The 24,228-nt window shown below is 44.0% G+C and overlaps 1 pseudogene; it reads right to left on the reverse strand.

The window, feature by feature from the left end:
- Nucleotides 1-14,690: 14,690 nt before the first annotated feature.
- On the reverse strand, nucleotides 14,691-20,204 carry LOC119824322 (annotated as a pseudogene).
- Between the last annotated feature and the right edge of the window lie 4,024 nt (nucleotides 20,205-24,228).

Genomic DNA, 24,228 nt, shown 5'->3' on the forward strand with positions numbered 1-24,228 from the left:
GATGTGGAATTTTTTTCCTGCCACAAAAGAAGTTGGAAATCTTACCTGCTGATCCTCAGGCACTGGTCTGAACACCAAATGCCTCAATGTTAAGAATTTTAAAATCAACATTTAAAGGTTCTTCAATTGGTCAACTTAATCTCTATTGGTGTGAGGAAACACTGGGATCAAGGCAACACATAAAAGAGTGTTACCTGGGTATGCATTTTCAGAAAGTTAGAGTCCATCATTGAGTAAGAAAGTCATGGCAACAAGAATAGCTGAAAGCTCATATCTTAAAACACAAGCATGAAACTTTTGAAACTTAAAAGCCTCTCCTCAGTGAGATACTTCCAACAAGGATGCATCTAATCTGCCCAAACAGTTCTGCCAACTGGTGACCAAGTATTCAAATGTATGATCCATTGGAGGCCATTCTCATTCAAACCACACAATCAGCTTCTCATGGTCTTTACTCATATTCTCAGGGATTATTCACAATGGGAAATTATAGCTCACTGGCTTTGTTCATTTTCATTAGTCCAGTTATAGTGCTCATGTTCTTATTTTCAAATTTTCTGGAAGTTTTAAGGTCCATAATAAAATGCTAAACTATTTATGTACCAAATGGCATAAATGATGGAAATCTGGTATTTGTGGGTTTCATTTCAACAGAGACATAGTCTCATTGCCACTTAATATTGTAGTTTGCTAATACCTAGCCAAATTACAATTACAAAAGTAGCTATCAAGAAAATGTGTTGCCGGGCGGTGGTGGCTCACGCCTTTAATCCCAGCACTCGGGAGGCAGAGGCAGGCAGATCTCTGAGTTCGAGGCCAGCCTGGTCTTCAAGAGCTAATTCCAGGACAGGCTCTAGAAACTACAGGGAAACCCTATCTCAGAAAAAAAGAAAATGTGTTGTTTTATCTTGTTCCAACTTTGCTTTGAAAACAAAATCATTAACTAGAAATGGAAAAGAAATAACTAATCAAATTTATTTTTATAAAAGCAAGTCTGGCAAATTGTCCTTAGGTATGTCATATCACAGGTACACCCATGTTCACACACTCAAACATACACACGCATCATACATATGAATGTATCCTTACAGAGATAAAAACAAAATTTTTGAATGAAGCTGAACTCATGTTCCCAGTCAGCTTTAAGCAATGATGATACTCGGCAGTAGGTTAACTTTGGGAATCCTTAATGTCACTACTAACTTCAAATCTAAAAGGAGTCACAGTGTTGTGTTTTGTAAAGTCCCAGAACTTCACACAGACAGTGAACTGTGGTTACAGGGTTATATTCCTTGAGATGTCTGTAGACTAAAGAAAGTTGACCAAAACATTTTTGTAGTCACAAAAATGAGCAAAAGACTAAGAAATAAACCATCTTTCAACATTTTTATCTCTATGTGAACCATCATCCAGATACATCTATAGTTATAAATAAGAGTATTTTCTCTATGAATGTGTCACTGTAATTGGGTTATCCTAGGATTTTCTATTTGTATGTTAGTATTTAATATTTGAAGCAGTTCATGAAAGATTTAAAGCCAGTTTACCATAGATTCCTTTGAATATCTAACAATTTACATAAACTTTATTTATGACTAAATATTGTAGAAAAATAACATAGCACTTGGTAAAAACTCAACAACTATATGTGTACATGTTTGTCTCAGCTATATAAGTATATGAGGATATAACACACGGATATGTTCTTAAATCATCACTTAACTGCATAAGCTTAAATAAGTTAATCAAATATGATTAGGATAAAGAAAGCTTTCATCAACCATTACTTCCTACCCTATCTCTACATTGTCTCATGTAAGATTTATTTAATGACATGGTGCATTGTATTTCCTTAGCCATATGACACCCATTAAGAGACTGGAAGTGTTTCTGCTGCTTCCCTAGAGCTGTTTCTTTCTGATGTTATTGTAGGTGGGCTTTCACATCACTTTACCATCCCCTGTATTCCACAGCAATTGTTAAGTATTCCTGCTTTGGTAGTTTTTCAACACGGTTCACATCTTAGATTTCATCTAGACTGATATTCATGATAGGGCTCATTATTTGTGTGCATGTTCACTTTGATAGTGTGCACAGAGGTAGAAACAATTGTTCTTCGGAGATAATGTCAGAAATAGATTGGTGTGTTTTTCTCCAGTGGTCTCATTTTTCTAATCTAACTCATTTATTACATTGGAGCATAGGGAGGCAGAAAAATAAAGCTCTAACAGCTGGTGAAAAATGATCCTATCTCAAACCAGAAATAATTTGTTTTATTTTCAGCCCACCATACAAGAGAAACAACCAAAGGCTTAATGAACTGGGCTCAAAACTTTATTTTCTCTATTATAGACGTTAGTATTTTACCTATATTTTGGTGAGAAGTAATAACTCCAGGCCTGTGACCTGGGATTACAGTCAAAGCAGTATAAAACAAAGTGTTCAGTTAGAAACATGAGTTTGAATCCCCATTCCAAAGTATTGGGTTGTGTAGACACAACTTCATCAATCAATCATATTGAATTTCACGTATGTTAATATGAAAAAAATCAGACTTGTGAGAATGAAGGTGAAGAGAAGCTATAATTAAGTAAATAAATAAGTAAATCATTGAGGAAAAATGTTCTGCACAAGTTCTATTTTTCTGATATGATTCTTGTAGTGGTATATTTTCTTATATGTGACTGATTTGTTTGGGGTTTGTCTAAAACTCAGTAAGATTAAAACAACTTAAAAAAGAAAAATACTATATACAAGTATACATACAGAATAACAAAAAATGCCAACATATGTTAATGTACAGGTCCAGTCTATGTACCAAGATTTGGGATGCATCTTCCAAAGTGTGGTTAATAAGCCCTTGCTTCAAAAATGAGTTTGCAAACAGTCATTCACTTCTCTTTGCCATTAAAGAAATTAATTTCAAAGCAACAGCCATGACCATATTAGAGTCTGGGTTATCCAAATGACAAAAAGATTCAGTTGCAAGGTAATTCCATGGCATTTAATGAATGGATATTATATAATTAGTGTGGTAAATGAGGAGCTGAGGAAAACATGCCATAACATAGCAAACATATAATAAATCTTGAAAATAAATTTCCTTAACCAAGAAAAGAATGTTTTCTGCTTTCAAGGGCTAATCACATTTTTAAGCAGTTGCATATTAAGGAAGAAACTACTTAACCAACCAGATTAGGGGAATAGAGCCTGGAGATTAATGGAGTGTAGCAAACATGTCAGTCAGAACTCTGCTATGTGAATTATATTCCCCGCTCAGTCACTTAATTCAGCAGAATCTTTGGCAAGCACTTAGTCAGGATGATCCTTCTTTGTCTAAGAAATTTAGGGAGGCAAATAAGCAATAAACTCAACACAACACCTCACTTAGCTTAGCTTAAAGCACATGCTGAGCGTATGTAAATGTACATTGCAGATCTAAACAAGCACTTATATCAGTGGCAATTCAGTAATAAAAATAGAGTATTTAATGAATATGCTCTCATGGCTACTGTGGAAGAATTATATTAGATTTTTAGCTTTTATCATTAGCAGAAGTAAATTTCAATAGGGTTAAAAGAGAAAATGTATACTAAAATTTTAGTTACAAAAAGGAGATAAGACAATTATTTTGGATCAAGATGAAATATCAGGGGATCTTACAAAACCATGTTAAAACACACACACACACACACACACACACACACACACCCCTACAAATATCCACCTATTCCCTCATGTACTCAATCATTTTTATTCTCACAGCCACTTTTCGTATTCACTAGTCAATAAGCTCACAGTCACACTTATGTTCACTGCTTTGCACTTATATCTTCCTATACACTCCAACATTCTCTAACAAACTCACAGGAGCATATCACCCTCACAGACATGCACACAAACAGATGCATATCCTTACACACTGAGCACACACCCTCACTCACTGTCCTATATGACACACCTGTTTAAGCACACACACATTCATATTCATACCCCAGACATACAAAATACAGATCCAAGCCTTCTTTTTTTAAAATGTTTTTTTCATTGAATTTTATTGAGCTCTCCATTTTTCTTTGCTCCCCTCCCTGCCTCTCCCCTCCCCTTCAACCCTCTTCCAAGGTCCCCATTCTCCCATTTACTCAGGAGATCTTGTCTTTTTCTACTAAGTCTTCTTTAAGATACTGTACAATAGGTGACATAGGACATTGGTTTTTTCATTTGCATCCATGCATATGTGCAGGTGCATTGCACAACTGTGTTGTGGAGGGTGCGTGAGATACAGCACACATATAGAAGTTGAAGAATGACTTCTAGAAACCAGGTCCCTCCTTTCACCTTTACATAGACTGCAGTGATGAAACTCCATGAGACCTAATCAACAGTGGCTTTACCCATTGAGGCATCTCAGTTGTCATAGGGACAAGTGAGTGACTTGAATCCTATGAATATCTTATTTTCTTAAGAAAACTGTCATAGAGGTACCAAGAAAATGAACTGAGGCAGCAGACAGGATTGAAGAGACTGAACTGTGAGAGGAGGAAGACTGTGGTGCTAGGGTTACAGTACAGTCTGGAAGAGGTGACAGAGCCAATACAGGTCTAAAGGAAACAAAACAGAATTATGTAATCCTATATCCTTGTGTCCATTATGGCATGATTCTCAATGGTAGGGTGCAGAAACTTTAATCAGAAACCTTGCAAAAGAAAATAAGTCACTAGCGGCAGACCTTTTGTGCTGTCTTACCTCTTACTGGCTGGCGTCTGGTAGTCTGTGGAGTATAATCAACTTGTCCTGGTCGCCTGCCTCTGTAGATAGAGCTGCTCCAGTGGCCGTGCCTTCCCCACCATGATGAACTGTTCCTTCTGAGTCAAGAAGCCAAAGGAATCCATCCTCTCCTGAGCTCACATTGTCTGGTGTGTTGTACCATCGATGAGGAGAGCACACAACCAGAAAATGTATTGACAAGATGCAGAGTGGCTGCTCTGGCAGATCTGCTTATTTCTGGGACCTACGATTTGGGGGGTGGTTTTTAGGAAAAATATGGAAGAGTTGGAACTTGGAAATAAAGAAACCCTGGAAGAGTAAGAAGAGCTTAATGAGTCATTGTGGTAGAATCTTAGAAAACCAAAAAGCATATAAAAATGAGGATAATAAAGACAATGCTTATGAATTTTCAAATATGAAGAATTATACTAAAAATTGGCTAGAGTCCCTTCATTCTGCCAAAGACTGTGACTATATATTGCCCAGGTACTGAAATGTTGCATGAACCTTAATTCCAACATAGTGATAAATATACTGGTAAAGGGAAATTTCAGGGGAACCGAATGTTTATGGTGTTACATGGCTGTTACTTGCTGCTTTTAGCCAGGCTTGTGCTGAAAATGCAGAAAGAATAAAACAGAAGTGGTATAGAGAGATGTGCAGTGTGGGAGGGTGAGTGTCTTTTACCTACAGATCAAGAGGCTGAAATTGATAAAGAGAAGCTTCACACTTTGAACTGGGGCAGTAGAAAAAATGTGGACTGGGGGCTGGACTCCACTCATTGAAGGTTCCAGGTGTGAAAATGTAAATTAGACTGTAAAACTTTCTTTTAAAACCAGTGCCTAAAAACACCAAAACATGCCCTCCTGGCAACTGCATAAGGAAATGTCTCCCTACTTCAGCTATAAGGCATTTGGAAGTTACCACAGCCATGGTCTAATGGTGTCAGGATATCTCTCAACTTAGTAGATAATGTCAATGCCTGTGTAGTGCTGCTTCTGGAGGCTCAGGGAATGCAAGAATTAGGAAGTTGTAAGACTCACCTCAAATTTCCAGAGGAAAACATGGGAGACTAGGCAAGGTCAGATCACCTGAAAAGAGGCTCCTGAGCTTCAGAACACAGCTAATAAGGTGAAGCCCATGCTTAGTGGAGGACCTAGTGAAATATGGTATGTACATTTGCCTAGAAAAGGCCCAGGCACCAAGTGCAGCTGGCTTTGAGAGAGGCCATGGCTGCGTTACGTGTTACTACCATACATCCAAGATTGCAAAGCCTACTGAAGATCAAATGACATCATCACATGTCCTGATTCTGGAAATGGAGCTGCCCAGTTCAGGGTTTGTCCCGCTGGGTATGAGTCTTGCTTGGTCAGCTCTTTCTTTGTGATCCTCCTAGCATTATCTTTTGGAATGAGAATATTTATTTTGTTGTGTCATTTATCAGGAATGTACAAGATTTTTACTTGCTGGGGCTCACAGTTTAGAGACTGACCCTCAGGAACAAGACTAAATGATAAAAGAGTTCTTGACATTAGATTGAACACATTCTGCATTTGCCGAACTAGATGTGAACCTGTGGTCAGCAAGGAATAGACTGATTGGACTTTTGCCTGTATGCTCATGTGTTGTATACTCATTCTTTTAGGAAACGGTGGAAACTTTAGACGGCACCTCCTGGAAAAACAAGTGGGGGAAGCACCCAGAGGGCAGAGTATTTCTGGATGCCTTCTCTCTTGTTTTTAGTATTCTACCCTTCACAGTGGTTCTCAATCTTCCTAATGCTGTGGCCCTTAATATAGTTCTTCATGTTGTGGTGATGCCCCAACCATAAAATTATTTGAGCTACTTCATGACTGTAATTTTAATATTGCTGTAAATTGCAACATTAATATCTGATATGCAGGACATATGATACATGACTACAAGAAGTCACGACCCACGGGCTAAGATCCACCGCTTCAAGACAAGACTCGCTGCTACTCACTCCCACAAGGGAGACTCTCCAGTCACTATAAAGTTACTTCAGAAACATTTGATATTGCCATGTTCTGCCAATATGTCCATACTCTCTGATACAAGAACAACCTACAAAATCTAGTATCACAAAGGGTTTCTTTGAAATATTTTTCACTTGCCTATCTGGAATCTGCATACATTTAGGGAGTTTGTTTACACCCATAACAACAGCAAAAATCAAAGCCATCATTTTTTCTGCTGTTAGTAATAGAATGTTTGCTCATTTTCATTCTCTGTATGTCTGTTGAAGGTCATGCTCCAAATGCATTAAAGAAATCTAATTAGCTATCATGGACCCAGAAAACCTGTGGGTAAGACAGGGTTCTTGATTAAGATTCTATGTATAATCTACTAGAATGGTTGTTCAGTTGTTGCAAAGACATTGAGTCATGGGTGATAGTTGGTACATACCTATGGGACTCTCCATGCATTTAACAGAAATTGACATACAAAATTCAAACTAAAAAGACAGTCTCTGAACAGAGGGGACTTAGAATTGTCACCCATCAGCTAAAAGACAAATCTATCCCTGTCATTTCCACTCACAATTCCTAACCTTCCTACTCAGGTTATGGGAGAAATAGTATTCAGTGATGTTTGCCATTTCTCCTTTTTCCTTTTCTTGATTTTTTTTTATTGAAAACAGGTTTTTTTCTTATACAATACATCCCAACTAGAGTTTCCCTTCACTCCATCCCTCCTAGAAACCCCACAACCCCTCCCCCTAATATTCACTCCTCCTCCTCTTCCTCTCCAGAAAAGAGCAGGCCTCCAAAAGACAACAGCCAAATAAGAAAAATCAAGAGACAATAAGACAAGGCTAAAATGTTCCTATCACAGCTGGACAAGGTAACCAAATAGTAGCAAAGGGATCTCAGGAGAAGTCAAAGAGTCAAAGAAACAACTGTTCCCCTTGTTAGGATTCCCATAAAAAAGCCAAGCTAACAGCCATGACATATATGCAGAAGACATGGCCCAGACCCATGCAAGTCTCATGCTTGCCATTTTAGTCTATGTAAGCCCATGTGAGCTCTGCTTAGTTGATTTGAAGCAGAGTTTAAACCTTGTTTTCTGTGTTGTTGTCTACATTTTGTTGTCTCAGCTGAGTCTTCACAAGGTCTCTCATCTGTCATTGAAGGTGTGACCAGTGTTTCTCCTTAAGCAGACATTAGCCAAGCCCCTTCATAAGCTCTTCTCCCTAAGGGACCAGAGGGAGTAAAGTCTTATTGGCTAGGACAATTTCAGCTTTGGAAGTATCTCTTGAGCCCTGAGAAGAGATATGCAGCTGACACTAACAGGCTCCACAAGGCTGATCTTGCTGATGCCAGGATGTATGAATTCCTCTGTGCTGCGTTGTTATGTTTTTTATGCTTAAACATGCAACACATGCTTCATCATTCAGAAAGATAACTCTACATACAAATACTCAGCTCAAACTCAGCAAAGCCCTAGTCTTCACTTGTGTGAGCAGCAGAAATTGTTTGCATCCCACTCTTCTTGATTGCATTCTGTAACATTGACCTTCTGTGAGCTGGATGGTCTCATAGAACTTGAGATGGCTACAGAACATTCGATTGCACCAGACAAAAATGAAAATTATGTATCAAGACTCATTTTAATGAATGGAGTAAAATAAAATATTTGATATTAAAAAATAGTAGACTGAGACTATACCAAGTAATATTGAATTATAAGAAGATATGATAATCAATGTGCCCTAGATGTGAATGAAATTAAAAATTTGCATTAGCACAAGCTGTATTATCACAGTTTGGTATAAAGTAAGATGAAATGATCCCCAATATAAATGATGTGGGTAAGTTATTAACATGTCTCTGTTAATTTTTAACAAGTCAAAGATGACAATAGAGATCCAAAATAAAAGGAGAGAGACTCCAAAACCTTGGAAAAGCATCAAGACTGCCTGGACATGAAGAGAAAGAAACAGGGAAGTGTCCAAGCAGATGAAAAACAAACCCTCTAGAACAGGGTGGAAAATTGCACAGAACATTAGACCCAGAGCTTAGGGCAGACAGAGGTTTTAGTCAGTTTCACCCCCTGCCAATCTGTCACACATGAGTGGGAAGGCAGCAATAAGGAATTGCTCTGCTTTCAAGGGCTTAAAGAATTTTCCTCATGTCTGCTTTTTAGATGATAAACTGACTCTCTCTCTCTCTCTCTCTCTCTCTCTCTCTCTCTCTCACACACACACACACACACACACACACACACACACATACACTAACACAGTAAAATAACACAAATGATATTTTACTCTATTTTATATTTTAGAATTGTAATTCTTTGTTTATTGGTATGGAAATTTGATGATAAAATTTTATTTTATTGCTAATTCTGAAACTAATTGTGCTTATAAATAAATGTATACATATACATGCATGTTTTTAACATATGCCCAATATTTCAAAATGATATAGGGTCATAAATTCAGCAACAAAACCAAAAATACATCATCCACAAAGCAGAATCTGTTAGGAACTCTTAAATAGATATGGTTAACATTAGATCTATGCAGGGACAGTTCTTATTTTGGTCCATGATTGAAAACAAAGAAATGAAGCAAAAGACATTTTAAATGTGAGTGAGTATCAAGCACATCCATCCAGAATCAGTCAATGTGAGACCCTATGGGTTCCACTTCCTCAGAAAATGTTTACCTCACTCTACCCTCAACACTGTCACTTCCTCTCACCTCTTCTGTCTCTTCATCTCTCCCTCTCCTGTTCTCTCTCTCTCCTTCTCCCCCCTCTCTGAGAGGATCTCATTTATGTGTACCAGGCTGCCTGAAACTCACAGCAATCCTTCTGCCTTAGTCTTCCAGCAAGCCTGCTCTGTCCCCAGTACCAGTCTCTTAATAACTGGGTGTAGGGGATATCCTGTCAGTGCTCTCTCATTCAGTTCTCACTCTAGTGGCCCTGAAAACCAGGAGCCCCAGTGTTCCGGGGTGTGAGAAGACCCAGAGGTCCCCTAGACCTCAGAATATATCACACCCTGCCTCATGCTCTATCTGAGCTCTGGTGAACTCGGTGATGTTCGTCTACAATTCCAGTCTTGCCTTTTCTGAAACACCCCTAGATACCACTGGGGGCCTTTTGGAGAGCCTGCTTCAAGGCTGCCTCCAGGGTATGCAAAAAATCCACAAATGCAGTGTGACTTAGACTCTTCTATCTGAGGGGTAAATAAGGAAACACACACTTTCTAATGGTAACTTTCTCTGTTACTTCATCTTGAAAAATCCCTTTCTGAAAATCTCTGTCTCCACACAGCTACGTCTCTTTACATACAGCTACATGACACTTCTCTCTCCATCTCTCATCTCCTCTCCCACATCTCTCCAGCTTCATCTCATAGTCAAAACTGCTGGACAAATATGAATCAAATTTTCAGGGTCACAGTACTGCTTGAGTAAACAATAAGAAATGGCACTGCACTGATCACACAGTTTCTCTCAGGCTAGGGATGTCACATTGAGCTTCTAATGAGTAACACTTGGCTGTGCACGTAGCTCTGAGTGGTCAGGGTTCCCAGACAGAAAAGTGACATTGCAATTCAGGACTTAAACAATAAACAGTTAGCTGACTGAAGCTTGAGGTTGGGGAGTATGTGCAGAACTCCCCACAGCTGAGAAAGTTATGCTGCTTAAAGTTGCTTCATGATCTGACCTTGAATCAGCAAAGCAGAAATTGTCCTCTTGTATTTGTCTCTAGGGACAACCAGATATTCATCTCCAGGGGCAACCAGTTTGCTTTGAATTTGTTCTGAAGTCTAAAATCAGCTGTCTTTGTGACTAAGAACACTATTGCTTTCTTATGTCAATCTGAGTAATAAAAAATATCCTAGTATTTATATTCATCAGAATTGCAAATTTAAGCAGAAATCATCTTCCTGACCATCCACAGCTATATGTGCCCACTAGATAGAGTATTTTCATGAGATAAACACACACAAGCAGTGATAAAATACCCACAGCTGTTATTAGTGGCTCGTGAGAAAAATTACAGAGACAAACTGTTTTCTGCAGCCAGTGACCCATGACTTTGCCAAGTGAGGCTCCCCATCAGAGTCACTCATCTGGTAGGCCGGCTTATTGAATACCAGTTGTCACCTACTGTATACTCCCATGGCCTCTGGCAAGATAAACAGAGAAGCTTTAAATAAACAATGCCCAAAGGTCCCGCATGTCTCCTGCCAAGCTTACAGGACCCATCACATGAGCCATCATGTACCACACAGTAAAGCAAGTCTACATGTAGCATATAAAGGCCACATCCATGTCTCCATGATGAAATGACCCCTTGTGTGGACCATTGAGAGCCTTCCCAATGATAAAGACCGTGGAGGCTAACCACAGGCTACAGGAATAAGTAATGAGCAGCCTAAGGGAGGAGCAACAAGGTGGCAGGATCAGGTTTCCATGACAACAGTGAGGAAGGATCATTTCTCAGGTGGAGTAGGATGTCCACAACTGACACTTTCATACCACTGTGTCCGACCACCATGTTGTGCAGTGTCATGCTTGTTCCAGACCGAAACTGCCCAAGAGCCCTTTAGCCCTAAGCACAGTTCTCATCCCCACACTTCCTGTGGGTGCCATGTTGGTTCTGACTTACCATCCATGCTGGCTAGGGGAGTGACAGGGCTTGATGGCAGACACTTTGAGTTTTCAAGCCCAGTCTTCAACTTTGACCTCTGCCTAAGGTTGGGAGCAGCCAGCTCTGCAGTGCCCACCCACTGAGTACGGAGTATTCCATTGAGGGGAGGTATTGCTCTGTCCACCATGGTACTGCAAGGATTCAGTTCCCCATGATGGGGAAGCTCAACCAATCACATCTGGTTAGGGTGTGGCCGCCTGGAGCCCAGGTAGAAAAACCGGGGTAGGTAGGCACATGCGAGCTCTCTACGTGGTGCTTGCTGGACCCTTTTGGACTTTGGACCTTGCACTCTTGTAGCGTGAGTTCCCCTCTTTTTCAATTATTAAATTATATCTCTTGTTCTTGAGCTGGTCTGGTTATTTATCGTACTGACCGAATATGCCAACACATACACCCCAGGAAGCCACTTCATCTATACTCAATGGGTTCAACTCTGAAACCCAATTCAGGTCAGTAACTGGAGGGACCTGCTGTGACAGCCACTGCTCTTACCCTCTAGACATCATCCTCTGTTTCTTTCTAATGGCTTATGATGGCTCACCTTCATGACCAACTTCACCAGCCTTAGACCCTCTGTGGAAACACCTCTGGGCATGTCTGAGGACATTTATAGAAATGTCTGCTGACTGCTTCCTTCACTCCAAAGCCTGCTGTCAGTGCTCCTCACCATCTGTGGCGTTTCTTTTGGATTCACACAGCCTGAACGATGTTTGAGAAAATCAACTATCAGAATGGTTAAGCGGCTTCTGACCAGGTTACCATGAACACACAATGGGGAAGAAGGGCTCTTCTGCAGAGGGAATTGGGAAAGATGGATCTCCACTGACAGGAATAAATCCCACCCTCACCATGGCCATGTACGAAGGCCATCCAAAACGGAAGCAGAGAACCACTAGGAAACCAAGAACAGCTTAACCATGATGACCTAGTTGGTTTTCTTGGCCCCGACATCAAAGCCACAGGCATCTCAGGATGGTTCTTTTATGTCTGACCTCATGCATGCTGGGTAAGCACTCTGCCACTGAGCTGCAGCACTGCCTTTCACTGGAGCACTCCAGGCCAGGCTTTCCCTGATGAACCACACTCCTACTGCCATTTCTGCTCTCGGAGGTCCACACAAGGAGCCATTCCATCATGAAGGAATGGGATGTGGACATTCCATGTCACATGTAGACTTGCTTTAGTGTGGGGTACATGATGGCTCACAAGGTGGATCTCCTCAGCTTGGCAGGATACATGGGGAATCCCTTGAGCATTATTTGTTAAAACCTTCTCTGTGCATCTGGAGGTGTTTCAAACTAGGCAAGACTTAAATCGTAGACCAGCATTACTGGGTCCACCATGGGCTCAGACAGAGCACAAGGCAGAATGTGACTTGTCCTGCAGTCAAGGTGACAGATGTCTTCTACCACCCTGGACATTGGTGCTTCTGGTTCTCAAGGTGTCTATTATGTGAACTGAATGAATGAGGGCCAAGTAGACCCACTTCTCTCTCTCTCACTCGCTCACACACACACACACACACACACACACACACACACACACACAAAGAGTGGGCACTAGGGACGGGAACAGGTGGCCCTGAACAAATCCCAGACCTCTTAGTGAGCAGGGCCCAAGTGGTGAGCACACACACGGGTCTTTTGTGGTTGAGGGATTTGGGTATTTATGGATTTGACAAATGAGTCACTGGTTTACAACACTGAACTATGGAACAATCTAGTTCTTTGTGTAGAGGTTGGTAGTGTGTGTAAACGTGTATGTAAACATGTGTGTGTAATTCCAGAGCTGGGGAGACTAAGGCAGAAGGATTGCTATGAGTTCCAGGCAGCCTGGTACACATAATGAGATCCTCTCTCCAAGGGACAGAAATAAAGACAGAAACAGAGAGACAAAGCTGAGACTCCATGTGATTTAACGCAGCGCATCTAAAGTTCATCATCACCACGGACAACCACGTTTCAAAGTCACCAGTGTCACAAATTCAACGCACTTTTTATTTTTCATGCATTTCCTCGAACCCCAGCCTGCATGTTGCAGCCACCATGCATCTTCATGTGCACTGCTCACACTCCCAGGTCCCCATAGCCATGCACAGTTGTGGAACAGCTTCTAAGTCAGATGGGGCAGGTCTTGAATCTTGTCTTGGGGACATGGACAAAAAGAACCAAGGATTCCTGTCGTGGATTTATAAATAAGAGACCTGGAGGGATCCCAACATATCAGAATAAAATGCTGTAATGATTTGTTTCTGCTCTGTCCAGGGCTGAGCAATCAGTACCTGGACCCATGTGGAGCATGTAACAAGTGCACAATAAATGCATCTAGTTGAACCATAAACACATGCGCGCACCCACCCACACACCCACACACACACACACACACACACACACACACCTATACTTCTCTGGCTCATCTCACACACCCTCATAACATCTGCTGTGGTTCATTGTTGTTGATGAGACATTGAGCACAACTCCCATCAGATATACAGCCAGAAGCCAGAACTCAAGCTTGAGTTCTCCCTCCCCTTCTGAATCTCTTGTCCCCCAGAGAACACTGTCAGAGGGTAAGACAGATGAAGCAGGCTGTGAGGAAAGGTGTCTGTGATGGGACAGGATAAAAGGATAGGCTGTCAGGGGTCAGAAGCCTGGAATCTGACCAAGATTGGACACTCCCTAACTGGGACCTTGGACAGCATCCTGCCCTCTGGTCAAGGACAGGAGCACATCGCCTGACTCCAGAGCCTTCTGGGCAGGTGTTGCTGTGCTCACAGGAGGACAAATGCCCCATTCTTGCCCATCTGAGGATGGAGGGAAGGTAGGACACATCAGGCCTGTTGGGAGATGTAAATCCCGGGCCCTTTGATTTTCTTTTCCTGCCTCAAGATTCTTTGCCTGCTGGAGTGAACTGAGCACAAGACCTTGCCTGCAGCTGCTCTGAACACGAGACCTGCAGATGGAAAAACCCCGAGAGCAGGGTGTGGCTAAGGATTCCTCTAGAAGCTTTCTCCTGAGCACAATCAAGTTTGGCATTTGGCATTCTTGTATCAAGGATGACCCATGCCCGCATCTCTGTCTTTCTCCATGTCTTTGTGTCTTTGTCTGTCTGTCTCTGTCTCTGTGTGTTTTTAAGTCTCCAGGCATAGTTTCCGAGACTCACATACCAGTCCTGCAGGAGCATGAGAGCTACAGGACCGTCCCTGTTCGGGTTATAACAAGGCCTACACTGCAGTCATCCCAGCACTAAGGCAGGATTGTTAGCTCCAGGCTGCCTGTGCTGTGCAGAAGAAGCCCTTGAAACAATGAAAAGAAACAAAAACAACCACAACAAACAGAGATTATGAAAAATTACTCTTCTGGTTCTCCTGGTATGGCACATCAACCTCCATCTGCAACAGAAAACACACAATCATGTAAGGAGCATTCTTACTAGGAAGGGGGTGTACACGAGCCCTAAGGGTGGGTGCTGTAACAGGCCACCGGGGCCCCTTTGACAGGACGCTGGCAAACTTCAGGACTTGGGCCCTTGTGGGTGGATAGAGTACTGCCCTGGAAGCCACGCCTCCCACCTGAGGGTCATTAATTCACACATCTGTCAAATGAGAGTATAGGCAAAGCCAACTGTCTGATGCATGGCAGCCCAGAGGCCACTGCAGCTTCACTTGCATTCTCCCACATCCTTAATGTCCCCTTCACTTCCTTCTTGAACTGCAGTTTAGTTCCAACTCCCTGCAACATCCCTGCATGCAAACTAAGCTCAGCCACCTGTGGCACCATCAATTCCCTAGCATCAGCAAGTCCCCTGCACCAGGAGGGGAAAGACCTAAGTGCAGGTCCCTCTGTGCCTCTTTATGGGTGTGATGCAAGCCCCCTGAGTCCCATTGGCCACATGACAATGAGACAGGAAAGATGGGCTGCTTCATGGACCTGAGCACTGGCTTCAGAGTCCACGGGAATCCCAGCCCCACATCTCCTTAGCTGAGCGTCTATGAGCCGGTAGCTTCAGCTCTGAGTCTCCTCTCCACACTCTATGTGTGTCAGTGTGGGTGCACCTGTGTCTGTGAGTGTGAGTGAGTGTATAGGTGTGTGAATATGAGTGTGATTAAGTGAGTAAGTTTGGAAATGTGTGTGTACATGTGTGTAAGTTTGAAAGAAGTTTGTGTGAATTTGTGAGTATGTGTGTGTGGGGGGAGAAGGAGGGAAGGGGAGGGAGGGAGAGAGAGAAGGAGAGAGAGCACATGTCTACTTGTGTAACAGCACAGAGGTATAGGTCAGAGGATAACTAGGAGGAGTTGGTCTCTCCTTCTATCACAGGCTTCTAGGACCAAACCCAGGTCACCATTGTTGGCAGCATGTGCTTTACCCACTGTGCCATCTTGCCAGCCTGTGATATCTCTGAATGCTGCTAAAAGTGGCTGTAAAGCAGAGGAGCAGCTGGCCTCCCTAGAAATGAGAGCACATCTTTGTGAAAATATTCTCCAACCAGATGAAGGGACTAAAGCTATGTGGAAGGGGTCAGGATGATGACAAGGTCTCACCGGCACATCCCAGGAGCGTACAGGGGAACCATCCCTTTTCTTAAAGCATGGGTACCGAAGCCAGGTCGCAGCCTCTCCTGCCAACCGATATCAGCCATTTGGGTTCCCACCAGCCACATTCCCTGTTGTGTCAGCCGGGTCCAGGATCACAGGCCTGCAAGGGCAACATCCAGAGAGAGAAGAGACCAGCTAGCCACTGTATAGGGGCAGGGAAGGAGCCCAGCAGAGTACCAGTACCCCAAATTTGTTCTGAGCCTCTGCCCCACAGCATAAAGCAAGCCTGGAATGATCCTTGGGCATGACCTGGAAGGCCTGGGATCCAATCCTCTACGCTATAGTAGCTGTGTGCCCTGGGGCAGGTCCCTCAGCCTCTCTGATCTGTGAGATGGGAAGCATTCAACCAGCTAGGCTCAAAGGATGAGGTGTGAAGGCTGAACCTAACACAGGATCACAGCATGTCCCTACCATGGGCAACAAGTCTACTGTATTATTTACAATGAATTGATCCATGAGTTAGTTGTGATGCCTAGCAGCCCTTACAACTTCTGTCACTGCTGGAAAGTCTCAGTTCCCCTTCTCTCTACTGTTTGGGTCTGGATGAGGTCAGAGCCTTGGTCTCCTCATCTGCAGACTGAAGTACTCATCTCTGTCTCCCAGGGCTGCAAGCCCTTATGTCACTAAGGGACCAGCAGGACAGTGGCCAGCACAGTGACAGAGTTCCAATCTCCTCCTTTTCAACACACTGCTGCATCCTATACTCCCTGTGAGGAGCTGAGTCATGAGGGGACAGTCTACCTGGCTCTTGTGAGCTGTCTGTGCAGGTATTTGGAGATGTCTTGATCTTGAAAGTCATAATACATTATCCAGTAGATTCGAAGCTCCCTGTACTTGGTGACCAGTTCAGTTCCAAGACTGTCCGGAAGCCCTGGGCTGTGTTGAACTCAGTGACTCCACTCCCACGTTTCCAGGCATAGACTGTGAGCAGCTCCAGGGAATATGGCGGGGGCAGCAGCTTCCTCAGCTTCTCCTTACACTGAGAAGAGAAAGGCAATGAGAAGAACAGAGCTGTCAGCTGTTGTGTGGGGACCACTTCTCATGGGGTCAGTTCAGCTGCCACCTGATGCTTTCATTACAGGTTTACTCACACACAGCTACTCCTGTTCATGTAGATTAAGCCTATGGATGCTCCCATGCTATAGCCAAGGGCTGAGTGGTTGACTTGGAGACCATATGGTCCACAGAGACTGAGCATTTACCAGCAGACACAGGAGGAATTGTGACACTGTGAGTGACAGCCAGGGAGTGGGGGTGGGGGCAGGATTGTAATGATGCTCACTATTGAAGGTTTTATCACAGGCTCTGAAATTTTATAGGAATTCACAGTTGAGAGACAAATTTTATAAGTGCTGGAATCTTTTAACTTTGAGACTTTTAAGGCTATATTGTATTTTATAATTTGATATTAACATGAGATCCTAGGGATAATTAAGAAAGGAAAGGTTATGGTTTAATAGTGGCTCTTTGTATATGATCTTGTGTTGATTAGTTTTGGTCAACTAGATATCTAGTAGGAGGTAACCTTAATCAAAAAATGCCTCCATCAGACTGAGTTAGGGTAGTCTGCGGGGATATGTTCCTGATTAGTGACTGGTGTAGATGGTGTCATGCCTGGGCAGGTGACCCTTGACTGTGTATGAATGCAAGCTGTGTGAGCCGCGGAGAGCAAGGCAGTGAGCAGAGTTCCTCCATGGTCTCTGCTTCAGTCATTGACCTTTCTTCCCTCAATGATGAACTGTGACTGGGATGTGTAACCAAATAAGACCTTTCCTTCCCAAGTGGCTTTTTATTATGTGATAAAAATATCATGTCAACGGAAAGCAAACTAGAATACTCCTTCTTTTCCCTGGCTGTATCCACTCCCTGTAAAAATAAAGCTCATGGTAGCTGGATGAGATGTCATACCAGTTGGTAACAGTATTTGATCAGGAGGATGAGACTCTTTAGCTTGGTCGGACGATGCTTCAGAAAGTTTCTCTGAAGTTCTGTGAAGCAGGTGGAGAACTCGCCCTCCTTGTCCAGGAATGTGCACTTCCTGATGAGCCTTCTGTAGATCTCAGGGTCGGGTTTGCAGTAGACATTGACATGGCCTGTAAAGGAGGCTTCACTTAGATAACACCCCAGCCCTTCTCTGGGGTTCTTTGGTCTCTTTAAGGGGAATAAGTTCATTGGCTGTGGGGTTCAGGAAACAGGGCAGAGTTTTACCACAGCAAGCCTCACTCCCCATACATCCATGTGTCCTCCCTCACCTCAGGACTGCACTCACTTGGAAAGTTCCTGCCACCAACTGATCCTAGTGCAGACCCTTCCTCACAGGTCTGGAGATGGTGGTGGGAGGAAATAGCACACTGTGGCCACACACAAGAGGGCTGCATGGTCATTTAATAATGACCAGTCACGCTCTGGTGTCCAGTATCTTCTGCATGGGACTTGTCATGTGCGTACACTCCTGCTTGTGTCAGAGTTGACTGTGGAGCAGTGTACTGTGTTTTCTATCATGTATCTCATGCTTACAGAGTCTCTGCCCTATTTGTGTATGTATTAGGTATGTGTGTGTTCATGATACATTATACACCTATGTTTGGAAACAAGAAAGGATAGTGGGTGTCTTCCTTTATACTTTATCTCCTTCTCTCTTAGAGGCAGGGTCTCCCTGTGAATGTGGAGCTTGGCTGGAATCCACCAAGTCTTAGAGATTATCCCTATCTCTGTCCCCATGTGTGGCACTCCCTAAGTTTGGGTGGGCACAGCAATTGCCTTATCCACTGAGCCACCTTTCCAACCACTGTGTGATTTTAGTGAGTGATTTTACTTAGTGCCTAACTTATTATCATGTAGTTTTGATTGACCAGGTCCTAAGAACAATAAGATATGGCGGTGTGTGTGTGTGTGTGTGTGTGAGAGAGGGGGGGGGGGACAGGGACAGGGACAGGGACAGAGACAGAGACAGAGAGGAGGAAGAGGGAGGAACTATGTGAGGAAGGCGGGGGGTCTAAAGGAAGAGGAACAAGAGTGGGTCATGAGGGAAGACAAAATGGCACATTTTCTCTCATGTGGAATCCAGACACGAAATCAGAGGGGGATTCTCTGGGGGAGGTCAGCGTGGGAGTAAAGGGTAGCAAAGGATGGTAGTGGGCGAGAGGAGACTGTGAGTAAATTAACACAGAGCTATGACACTATTGTCCTGATCCTCATTGTTGGAATTGTTAGTTGGTGGAATATGCTCACATACATCACACACTTGGAAGAAAACTGCCTTATGTAATATAAAATAACATAAAAGTCATAGAGCAACAGGAAAGGTTTAGTAAAATGAGATCCACATGTGAAACAGTCCCTCACATGAGCACCAGCCACTGTTGAGTGGTCATTATAAAATGTCTATCTGAGGGTGGAGAGGTGGCTCGGTAGTTAAAAGCCCCTGCTGTTCTTACAGCTGTCCCCAGCTCAGAGTCCAGAACCCACATAGACCAGCTCACAACCACCTGTGTAACTCCAGCTAACGGGATGTGACACCCGCTCTTTAACCCTGAGGGCACCACACAAACACAGACACAGTGCCCTTCCACAAAATTAAAAAATAAAAATAAAAACAACTAAAGATAGAAAAGAAAAGAACTTTATTTCTGTAGCCTTCACAGTAAATTAGGTACTGATGAAGTCCGAGACCCAGAACCAAGCTCAGTCAGAGTCCATCAGTTCAGTCACCCAGCATGTGGGGTCCTGTTCTGTCCCCTGTCACATTTGACTTAGTCTTCAATTCCTGTGCCATTATAGGAGGAGAGAACCCTAGGCATGGAGATGGTGATTCACTCATCCAAGGCCACACAGCAGAGCTAATATTGGGTCCCTTGATCCACTACTCTCCAGAAAACTGCTTCCCTGAGCTTGGCCTCAGTTTCCCTGACTCTGAAACGGATGTGGCCTGGGTGAAACACAAACTGTAGCTGAGACTCTTTTCCAAACACGGATGTGGGACCCGGGGGCAGAACCCACTCCGCAGCTGTGATTGGAAGTGAAGACACGGGATCAGGGCTGCAGTCTGGCTCCTGAGGTTCCTCTCCCACCCCATCCGGGTCAGTTCAGGCTGAGGGGGACTCACCTTCACCACCTTGGAGACCCTCACAGGGTGGGTGGCGCCTTGGAAGCATCTTTCCTACAGAAAAGTACACATGGCATCGATGACGGCTCTGACATCATTACGGAAGCTGGTGTCGGGAAGAAGGTGGTCCTCTATGAACTTGTCCGGCTCTGAGACCGGGATGTTGCTGAGTCCCTGCCCCATCCTCAGGCCCTGAAGCTTTCCTGTAGCCGGAGCTCCCTCATCTCCCCATTCAGTTTCGATTTCCCCGGGAAGGCGGGGCTATGCAAATCAGTCAGACTCGGAAAGCCAATGGTTCGGGGATTCTCACAAGGCCCATCCTTGCCTGTTTTCTTAGCGTTCTACCCAGAGAAGAACTCAGAAAGAAACATCTGTTCTTGTCTTTGTTTTTTTAGGGTTTCTGCTTGTCGAAAAAGCCATTACACAGCAGGTTTTAAGAGCAATCTGTATGTGCTGGAAAAGAGGGGAAACCAAGTCAGAAAACTACAGAAGTCAGAGTCCTGAGCTCGGCTCCAGCTCCTGGAAAGGTTTTGGAAGAACTCTGTTCTTTACTTTTTAAAAACTGCCTTAACTGGTTCTTATTTTCCTTTAACTCTAGACCTGCAGTTCTAGGCTTACAGAAAATTCTTACAGGAAGTCCAGAGTTCCCAGAAGGCCCCTATCCTCACATCCCCTCCACTGTGGTGCTGGGGAGACAACCCAGGGCACCTCAGAGTAAAGCACAGCTGTACCTCTGAGCCGCTGGTTTTAAGGCAGCAGATGAGGCATAATTCACGGGATGTGCAGGTCAGCGTTGCGATATTACAGTGAGCTATCTGTCAAGGCCATGGCTAGGTTGAAATTCAGCCTTTGAGTGGTGCAGGTCTCAGAAGCACACTCATGAAGACCCATCCAAAGTATCATTCTAAACAGTGTCCACGTCCTCCAACCCCCTGCCTCTGTCTCTTCATCTCTTGTTTAGATTTCTCACCTTGTTGCTGTCGTCATCTTATTTTGAGGCCAAGCATGGACTCAAACTGTTGAGTCCCCCGCCTCAGGCCTGGGGCACTGGGCCTAGCTACACCCAGGCTTGTCCTGACTTGTTAGTGTGTTCTGCAAGATGTGTTGACTTGCGCCTAAGGCCAAAATGTCACCACAGGAGCTGAGCCTGTCGCCACCCCAAACTCTCATTACTCGGCAGAACTGTTTATCATGTATATGTTTTTGTAAATATACAGATATTGATCTATGAAAGGGCAAAGAAAGTGTTCCTGAGAAATCTACATTGTGCGGCTGGAGAAAGTACTAAGAGCATTGTGGGTTTTGTACAGACAGTACATAGAGTTATGATCAGGAACACACACACACACACACACACACACACACAAATAAAGATAAAAAGTAATGCTGGGTATCCTGGTGCTTGCCTTTAATCTCTGCACTCAAGAGGCAAAGCGGGAGGGTCCTCGTGATCGGAGGCCAGCCTGGTCTCTACAGCACCTTTAGGCCAGCAGGGATAGCAGAGTGAAACCCATCTCAGAGGGACGGCTGGAGAGATGGCTCAGTTTAAGAGCCATCTTAAACTGAGTGTTTAAGGGATCTGCTGCTCTTCCAGAGAACCCTGGTTCCATTCCCAGAACGCACATGGTAGCTTACAACCACACACACACACACACACGAGAGAGAGAGAGAGAGAGAGAGAGAGAGAGAGAGAGAGAGAGAGAGAGAGAGAGAGAGAGAGAGATACACACAGGCATATACACACACATACAGACACAAAGACACACACATACAGACACAAAGACACACACAGACACAGAGACACACTCTCACACATACATCACACACGCACACAGGCACACACATGCACACAGGCACACGCACGCGGACACACACACACACACACATGCACCATTGGTCAGGATCAACAGAGATAATGAAGAAATGACTGTGGCCTCTTACAGAAGCAGAATTACCCTTTAACCAGAATACTGAAGGAAGCGGTCTCTAGTGGAGACTATGTACAAGGGCCTTCAGGTTTTGTAGGAGAGAAATGAAACCTTTGGGTGCAAGAGTTCATCTGCAGACCTATTTTCTGCTTTCCCAAACTGGTGAATTTTGATGGAGTCCTTACGTTGGCCTCTCTGGTCCTAACTTCCCTCTGGGGGATCTCTCAGATAACCAAGAAAGAAAATCAGCATTGCCTACAGTCCAATCCAGCAATCAGAGGCTGGCCCAGGATGACAGATACCTGGAGGCTGGTCTTGCTGGTTTCACCTCAGAGAGTGAGAAAGGAAGCCACAGCAGACGGAGGGAATAAGTAGAGTGAATGACCCTGCCCAAGGCTATTACAGAGAACAGGCTTTCTGGGTGGTAAACTTACCTTCCCTTAAAAACAGGAAACTGTGTTAACAGGGGCGGAGTCATTCCAGGTCCAAGGTCAGCCCTCAGCAAAAGTGTCATCTTCTTTAATGTTTTTGTTTGTTTAGTTGGTTGGTTTTTTGTTTTGTTCCAAGACAGTGTTTCTCTGTAGCTTTGGAACCTGTCTTGGAACTAGCTCTTGTAGACCAGGCTGGCCTCAAACTCACAGAGATCCGCCTGCCTCTGCCTCCCGAGTGCTGGGATTAAAGGCATGCACCACCACCATCTGGCCTAATTTTTTTTTAATCAGCAATGCATAGTGGCACACATCTTTGATACCAGCACTTGGAAGGCAGAGGAAGTTGGACTTCTGTGTTTTCCAGGCCAGCCTGGTCTACAGAGTGAGTTTCATGACAGCCAGAGTTCAGTAATGAGACCTTGTCTTGAGAAACAACAACAAAATTTTTTGTTGTTTTTTTTTTTGTTTGTTTGCCACCATATAGATTCTGGGACTTAACCCTGGTCCTTGACAAGAGCACACTGGGGACTCTTAACCACTGAGCCATCTCCCCAGTCTGTCCAGGAACAATTGTCTTGGCCTCATTGGGATCCTTCTTAGTAGATCCTGAGGGAGCCGAGATACTGAAGGCAACAAGAGCCCAGCTGAGGGTCCTGAGCAGATCTGGGTGAGGGTCAAGCTAAGTGTACTTTAAATATCCGATTACACTTATTTCATGTGTGTGAACATGTGGGGTCAGAGGACAGCCTACAGGAGTCGGCCTCTCTCCTTCCCCCATGTGGGTCCCAGGATCAAACTCAGACCATCAGGCTTGGCAACACCTGTACCCTCTGAGCCAGCTCACTGGCCCTTTTCGTTGTTGTTTTGGGACACAGTCTCATAATCACATAGAATAGGCTAGCCTTCAATTTACAGAAATCCTCCTGCCTCAGTCCCCTGAGTCTGGAATTATAATGTCTACTATGCTCAGTTCATACCTCTTCCATGCCCTCTGTGAGTCTTAAAAATACCTGATTTGTCACTTAACCCAATGAGGTCAATGCCCCTGGCCACCCTGACTGAGCCAGGGAGTGTCCAGGTCACAAGGTTTAACCCCTTTGCCACATGTCCGCTGCTGCTGGGGACACACAACTATTCTTCATGAATCCCTTGACCTAGCCTCCTCTCTGCTCAGCTCGGTCCGTCCTGATGGGGCCCACACTGAGCTCTGCCTCCCATGTAGGGTAAACATGGCCTGCTGGAGTTTGGAAGTTCCATAAACACCAGCTAGACTCTCACCCCTGTCTCCTGCCTTGTGCTGTTCTCCTCTTTTCTTTTCCAGCCTCCTGAGGAAGGGAGGTACCTTCCCCAGCTCAGGAGCATCTTCTTGGATGGGCACTGTTTACCAAAGCCCAAATATAGAGGCAGGCATGGGGAATGACATTTCTGAAGCCCGTGACATGTGTTAGGGGTCTTCATGGATAATTCAACTAAAATCGCCCCCCCCCAGGTATGCTTCAAAATGCTAATGTAAGTGAGATTGAATGAACACCTGGCCAAGGTGACAGGAAAGATGTGAATGGCCTGGGGACCAGCATTCCCCTGCCATATCCATTCACATAGTGTCTGTCTTGATGGAGAGAATAGAACAATCAGCCTGTTTAGGAGTCCTAGTGTTCATGAAAACTCCCTGCCTGTTAGGCATGTCCCACGCTGGAGATGAGGGTCAGCCATT

The sequence above is a fragment of the Arvicola amphibius genome, chromosome 10, assembly GCF_903992535.2.
Source record: "Arvicola amphibius chromosome 10, mArvAmp1.2, whole genome shotgun sequence".
Taxonomy (NCBI): domain Eukaryota; kingdom Metazoa; phylum Chordata; class Mammalia; order Rodentia; family Cricetidae; genus Arvicola; species Arvicola amphibius.